The following is a 7,620-nucleotide window of genomic DNA, read 5'->3' as shown; positions in this document are numbered from 1 at the left end:
TGTAGGGGAGTGGGAGCAACCCGCTATCATCTCCGCTTGCCACAGTTCTGACTACGGAGGGCATTTTGGTGCAAGACGCACATCCTTCAAAGTGCTACAATCGGGATTCTATTGGCCAACACTCTTTAGGGATGTTAAGGCATTTGTGGAAAAATGTTATACATGCCAATGTAGTGGAAATATCCCGTGGCGCAATGAGATGCCCATGAACAACATCCAAGAGGGAGGGTGTCACGCCCGCATTTTCTAAGGATAGAAAACACGGTTGATCGCGACTAGGGGAGGATTAAAGAAGCGGGGAAGAAACGGGAAAACAACACAAATCGACCATAGCCCGAAACAAATGGGAATAGCTCGAATAAAATCAGAGTGTCTCAACGATCAACAACTCAAAAGAAACAATATTTAACGATACAAGAGCTCAAAAGAATGAAAACTACTTAGCGGAAGCATTTGAGAGAAGGAATATGCCACGTGTGAAGACATGACACATTCTAAACACTTAATTTCTTCAACGGTCTTGCTCAACACCCACCGCACCCGTCACGCTCAACCTGCAACTTTTAAAAGAAAAGCAGGGCTGAGTACTTGATGCACTCAATCGACTCATGCCGAAATCATTTTATAAAAAGTATTTATCATGCCACCATTGAGTGACCTCGGGTTTAACTTTGAAAATGCCCGAGACACTAAAATAATTTCCATTGTAAAATTCGACTGATCAGTCATTTTCCCATAGATGTCTACCATATACGATCCATTGATGACAAGGAATGTGGCCACATTCCAAGTCACTAGACCGGCCGACCCAAAAGACGGCTCCCGATCTCCATAGGTGTACACTAGCCTGAATAGGGACTCACTCCCTAGACAGACCCGAATTCGATTATCCATTGATGGCAAAAGCCACATCAGATAGGTTCCATAGAATAAAACAAAACACGGCATGACAAATATTCATATCATTTTCACATAAAAATATACTTTGGGCATTGCCCTTATTTAAAAGAAAGCCCACCTCAATTGATTAATTCTCTACACTTCCTTCCCTTTGGTATCTCGATTCCCTTGCGAAATCTCACCTTTAGAATTTAAATAATACATATATCAACATACTTTCCAATCAAATCAATAAAATGCATGCATCCTAAGCGAAGTCTTTTATCTCGATTTTTGATTATTCGGCGGCCGCTTACACCCTTAATTCCTCCGTTAGCTCCTCGTATTTTTCTCCACGATATCGAAATAAAAATTCCCAAAATTAATAAAAAGTAATTAAATTATCGCAAGCATTTTCTCCTCGATCTATATTTATTTCGGACTTAGGATATAATTATTCATTCGTTGAAATATTCTGGAATTAATTAAATATTTCGCCACTATTAATTATCGGCCCAAGGATTTAATTAAAAGTCTCAAATTTCATTATTTTCCCACCTTATATCTCCAATCCAATTAAGAAGCCCCAACAAAATTTAATTTGGAGCTCAACTAACCAAATCCTACCATCTAAATCAAAAAGGCCCAAAACTAAATCTTATTTTTCCTCAATCAAATAACAAGGCCCAAAATCCATAAAAAAACAAAAGGCCCATACTATAATATATGTCAAAGCCCAATTTAATAAAAGAAACCCAAGTACCAAATTACTCCCCCTCTTCCTCGTCACTCTCTCTCTTTCCCCCCTCACCCTCTTCTTCTCTCTCGCTCGACACTTTGAAGGACCGATCTGGCGTCGCCTTCCACTCCGCCGTCGGCCGCTGCTCCCGGCACCGTCGCTGTGTGCGGTTCAACCTCCGCCGTGAAGGGTGCCGCCATCGGTCGGCCCCAGCGGCGATTCGCGCCGCTACTGCTGTGCAGTCGCCGCCGCCGTCAGACGCCAGCCCAGGCATCGCCTCCTCCGTCCGCTGCCTTCGTCGCCGGAAGAAGCTGCTGCTGCCGTCGCTGCTGGGGGATGCTGCCGCCGCTGCCGGGTGGTGCTGCCTCCGGTCAGCCCCGATTCCGCCCCGATTTCACCCCGCTGAGTTAAGTTCTTAATTTGATTTCGTGAGTTAAAGCTTGTTTCTTTAGTTTAGTTTGCTTCGATTCATTCGATTAGGAGATATATCGCAGATTGTGGCAACAGTAGGGGAAATATATATGGATGCAGTAGTATGCCATTGGAAATTTGGGTGGGAGAGGTGTATACCTTAAATTTGCAGATTTGCAACTGGACGGAACAGGAACTCCCTCTCCTTAGTTCTCAATTTCTGACCGGAATAATTGAATAAGTTGATTTGAATTTCAAATCATGTAAAGTAGAGGAAGAAATTCAGTAGAGTTTACCTTGAATAGAAGTTGAAAGAGGACGTCTGGTTTCTTGATTGCAGAGAGTGAATATGAAGAAGAATGAACTAATTTGGTGATTAAATTAGGGGGATAGGTGGTTAAAGATGTGGGAGAGATTTTAGGGAGAGAGGGGAACGTTTTTTTCTCCAACGTGGGGAAGGAGAGAATTTTATAATCTGCTTTCTTTTCTCTTTTTTTTTCATATATGTTGGATAAATTTGAATTTATCTAATATTTATTTGCAGATCACGGAGGGTAAATATCTAATCACGGAGCAGGAAAATCTCTATAGAATCTTTATTTAATATTTCGGCTTCTTAAAAAAAATAAATTCCATAGGCTCTCAAAATAAAACGGAATGATAGTTGGCTAAAAAAATTCGACAGTAATCCAAAAGCAACTTAAAGGAATAGGGAAAAGTCGGGCGTTACAATCTACCCATCTTAACAAAAATTTCGTCCCGAAATTTGCAAAAATATAACTAAACGTTTCCTAGTACTCTCCATCTTATCTTCAAATTCTCAAGCGTATTCCTCGCAACCACAATGTTACTATTGGTTTGGGGGTGGAGCTGGGTCTCCTCTTGGGTCGGCTTGAATTGCTTGAAGTTGTGGGAGTGGTCCCTGGTCGTTTTGCCTTACACCTACTCCAATATCCTTACTTGGGCAATCTCTAGAGAAATGACCATTACCACCACAGTTGTAGCATCCATCAAACTTGAGTCTACACTCTCCACGGTGGTTCCTAAAGCATATAGTGCATGGAGGAATCCTAGGTCGGAAATTACCCCTCTGATTGGGAGCAGTCTGGATATGTTGTTGCCTCTTATTTTCATATGGACCCTGATCCCCATCCCATTTCCTCTTGTCTCGAGAGTTATGTTGTTGCTGTGGTGTTGGTGGTGTAGGATTCGCTACCGTCTCATCCTTAGGCAGTGCCTCTTCCACATCTAAAGCGCAACTCAAAATCTCGGAGTATGTAACTCCTCTACGGCTGGCCACGGCTACCCTTATTTCGTGTCTAAGACCAGAACGAAATTTTTCGGCCATTTTCTCATCTGTGTCTACCAACTCAGGTGCATATCGGGTCATTTCACAAAGAGCACGGTCGTACTCCGTCACCGTCATGCTTCCTTGTTTTAGGGTGTGGAACTCAACTATCTTTGCCCGTCTGTAGCTCATGGGAATGTACTTGTTGTACACCTCCTCCTTGAATTCATTCCATGTCAGGGCCTCACGGCGTGCGGGGTTCATTGTTCTTCGCTTAGTATCCCACCAAAAATCTGCAGGCCCAGTTAATTGAAAAGTCACACAAGCGAGACGTTCCCTATCTGTGCACTCCATAAACTCGAATATACGCTCGAGGGCGCGTATCCAGGCCTCTGCCTTTGGTGGCTCTCCAAGTCCATCAAACTGTGGGGGGTTTTGCTTCAAAAATGTCTTGATGTATCCTTTTTCTTGAGGTGGAGGTGGAGGTGGTGGTGGTGGCGGGGGTTGATTTCCAACACTCTCCTCGGACCGTTCCTCCCCATTGCGCCCTACTCGTGGACCACGTCCACGTCCATCTCCACGTGCACGTCCACGTCTCGGTGGCATTCTGTTTCATAGGCACACGAGTTAGTACGGTTGTTCATATTCCAACTTCACCACTTTCATATCTTTTCATACATCATAATACTGACTTCTCTTCTCATTCTTCGATTTTCCTTGCCTCGTATTTTTGATAAATTAGGGATTCGCCCCACACTTTCAGATTCTCGTTCATTTTTGTCACTCGGAAAAGTGATAGATTATTTCAACTTAAAACTACGGTTCGCGCATACACAATCTAGTCTACAACATAAGCACTCTATGTTCGCAATATACTTCATTATCTCTCATCTCAACATCTACCACAATTAACGTCATTCATACCACAAGATAAACACACAACATTTTCACATCTCATAGCTAAACACTTTCATACTTAACATTTGCATTCATAAAATTTTGGCACAAAAGCTTTCGTCAAACTCTTTCACACTTTCTTAAAATTTCCACATCTCACTTTTAAAGTAAAAGTTTTGACTCAAAACTAAAATATACTTTCGCATCAACTTTCATCCATCGTATAAAACACTCCATAGAATAACGCATCATACTTTGCACCTCATAACATAGATATCATCATACTCCCATAGCTCAATTTTCCAAACGAAAAAGTTAAAACTATTTTTCTCGAAACTCAAAAATTTTCGAATAATTCATAAACACAGTATTTCCATTGATCAATTTTTTTTTCATAAAAGATAAATCACCCCATTGCATAACATACATCTTTCTATCACCATAGATTTTCATCTTCTCGCAAAACACACACACACATATATATACCATAGCTCATCTATCCCATTGTAAAACATACTTTGTTTTCATAACCATAGCTCTTCTCATCTCATTTCCAGAAAACTTTCTTATAAAAGTTTTCATAAAATAAATTACCTCTTTCTTGATTGAGCGTGGCGAAGCGGGATGTTGAGCCTTTAATGCATAATTATTATTATCATTATTATTATTATCACTATTATTTTAGTCTAGCGAGACAAGTCTAGACTAAGACTGAAAAAGACTCTCGGGTCCAGAGCGGAAGGAAAAATTGCTCTGATACCACTTTGTCACGCCCGCATTTTCTAAGGATAGAAAACACGGTTGATCGCGACTAGGGGAGGATTAAAGAAGCGGGGAAGAAACGGGAAAACAACACAAATCGACCATAGCCCGAAATAAATGGGAATAGCTCGAATAAAATCAGAGTGTCTCAACGATCAACAACTCAAAAGAAACAATATTTAACGATACAAGAGCTCAAAAGAATGAAAACTACTTAGCGGAAGCATTTGAGAGAAGGAATATGCCACGTGTGAAGACATGACACATTCTAAACACTTAATTTCTTCAACGGTCTTGCTCAACACCCACCGCACCCGTCACGCTCAACCTGCAATTTTTAAAAGAAAAGCAGGGCTGAGTACTTGATGCACTCAATGGACTCATGCCGAAATCATTTTATAAAAAGTATTTATCATGCCACCATTGAGTGACCTCGGGTTTAACTTTGAAAATGCCCGAGACACTAAAATAATTTCCATTGTAAAATTCGACTGATCAGTCATTTTCCCATAGATGTCTACCATATCTGATCCATTGATGACAAGGAATGTGGCCACATTCCAAGTCACTAGACCGGCCGACCCAAAAGACGGCTCACGATCTCCATAGGTGTACACTAGCCTGAATAGGGACTCACTCCCTAGACAGACCCGAATTCGATTATTCATTGATGGCAAAAGCCACATCAGATAGGTTCCATAGAATAAAACAAAACACGGCATGACAAATATTCATATCATTTTCACATAAAAATATACTTTGGGCATTGCCCTTATTTAAAAGAAAGCCCACCTCAATTGATTAATTCTCTACACTTCCTTCCCTTTGGTATCTCGATTCCCTTGCGAAATCTCACCTTTAGAATTTAAATAATACATATATCAACATACTTTCCAATCAAATCAATAAAATGCATGCATCCTAAGCGAAGTCTTTTATCTCGATTTTTGATTATTCGGCAGCCGCTTACACCCTTAATTCCTCCGTTAGCTCCTCGTATTTTTCTCCACGATATCGAAATAAAAATTCCCAAAATTAATAAAAAGTAATTAAATTATCGCAAGCATTTTCTCCTCGATCTATATTTATTTCGGACTTAGGATATAATTATTCATTCGTTGAAATATTCTTGAATTAATTAAATAATTCGCCACTATTAATTATCGACCCAAGGATTTAATTAAAAGTCTCAAATTTCATTATTTTCCCACCTTATATCTCCAATCCAATTAACAAGCCCCAACAAAATTTAATTTGGAGCTCAACTAACCAAATCCTACCATCTAAATCAAAAAGGCCCAAAACTAAATCTTATTTTTCCTCAATCAAATAACAAGGCCCAAAATCCACAAAAAAACAAAAGGCCAATACTATAATATATGTCAAAGCCCAATTTAATAAAGAAACCCAAGTACCAAATTACTCCCCCTCTTCCTCGTCACTCTCTCTCTTTCCCCCCTCACCCTCTTCTTCTCTCTCGCTCGACACTTTGAAGGACCGATCTGGCGTCGCCTTCCACTCCGCCGTCGGCCGCTGCTCCCGGCACCGTCGCTGTGTGCGGTTCAACCTCCGCCGTGAAGGGTGCCGCCATCGGTCGGCCCCAGCGGCGATTCGCGCCGCTACTGCTGTGCAGTCGCCGCCGCCGTCAGACGCCAGCCCAGGCATCGCCTCCTCCGTCCGCTGCCTTCGTCGCCGGAAGAAGCTGCTGCTGCCGTCGCTGCTGGGGGATGCTGCCGCCGCTGCCGGGTGGTGCTGCCTCCGGTCAGCCCCGATTCCGCCCCGATTTCACCCCGCTGAGTTAAGTTCTTAATTTGATTTCGTGAGTTAAAGCTTGTTTCTTTAGTTTAGTTTGCTTCGATTCATTCGATTAGGAGATATATCGCAGATTGTGGCAACAGTAGGGGAAATATATATGGATGCAGTAGTATGCCATTGGAAATTTGGGTGGGAGAGGTGTATACCTTAAATTTGCAGATTTGCAACTGGACGGAACAGGAACTCCCTCTCCTTAGTTCTCAATTTCTGACCGGAATAATTGAATAAGTTGATTTGAATTTCAAATCATGTAAAGTAGAGGAAGAAATTCAGTAGAGTTTACCTTGAATAGAAGTTGAAAGAGGACGTCTGGTTTCTTGATTGCAGAGAGTGAATATGAAGAAGAATGAACTAATTTGGTGATTAAATTAGGGGGATAGGTGGTTAAAGATGTGGGAGAGATTTTAGGGAGAGAGGGGAACGTTTTTTTCTCCAACGTGGGGAAGGAGAGAATTTTATAATCTGCTTTCTTTTCTCTTTTTTTTTCATATATGTTGGATAAATTTGAATTTATCTAATATTTATTTGCAGATCACGGAGGGTAAATATCTAATCACGGAGCAGGAAAATCTCTATAGAATCTTTATTTAATATTTCGGCTTCTTAAAAAAAATAAATTCCATAGGCTCTCAAAATAAAACGGAATGATAGTTGGCTAAAAAAATTCGACAGTAATCCAAAAGCAACTTAAAGGAATAGGGAAAAGTCGGGCGTTACAATCTACCCATCTTAACAAAAATTTCGTCCCGAAATTTGCAAAAATATAACTAAACGTTTCCTAGTACTCTCCATCTTATCTTCAAATTCTCAAGCGTATTCCTCGCAACCA

At 41.0% G+C, this 7,620-nt stretch overlaps 2 long non-coding RNA genes across 2 annotated transcripts; both read right to left on the bottom strand.

The window, feature by feature from the left end:
• Positions 1-364: 364 nt before the first annotated feature.
• Positions 365-2,469, bottom strand: LOC121795002. The gene is made up of 4 exons (XR_006049390.1): positions 2,326-2,469; positions 2,189-2,249; positions 1,019-1,082; positions 365-554 (listed from the first exon to the last, which is right to left on the bottom strand). It is a non-coding gene; the product is annotated as an uncharacterized LOC121795002 (long non-coding RNA).
• Positions 2,470-5,114: 2,645 nt separating this feature from the next.
• LOC121795034 lies at positions 5,115-7,218 on the bottom strand. The gene is made up of 4 exons (XR_006049396.1): positions 7,075-7,218; positions 6,938-6,998; positions 5,769-5,832; positions 5,115-5,304 (listed from the first exon to the last, which is right to left on the bottom strand). It is a non-coding gene; the product is annotated as an uncharacterized LOC121795034 (long non-coding RNA).
• Between the last annotated feature and the right edge of the window lie 402 nt (positions 7,219-7,620).

Source organism: Salvia splendens, chromosome 3 (assembly GCF_004379255.2).
Source record: "Salvia splendens isolate huo1 chromosome 3, SspV2, whole genome shotgun sequence".
NCBI lineage: Eukaryota > Viridiplantae > Streptophyta > Magnoliopsida > Lamiales > Lamiaceae > Salvia > Salvia splendens.
This window is presented reverse-complemented; position numbering and strand designations above follow the sequence as displayed.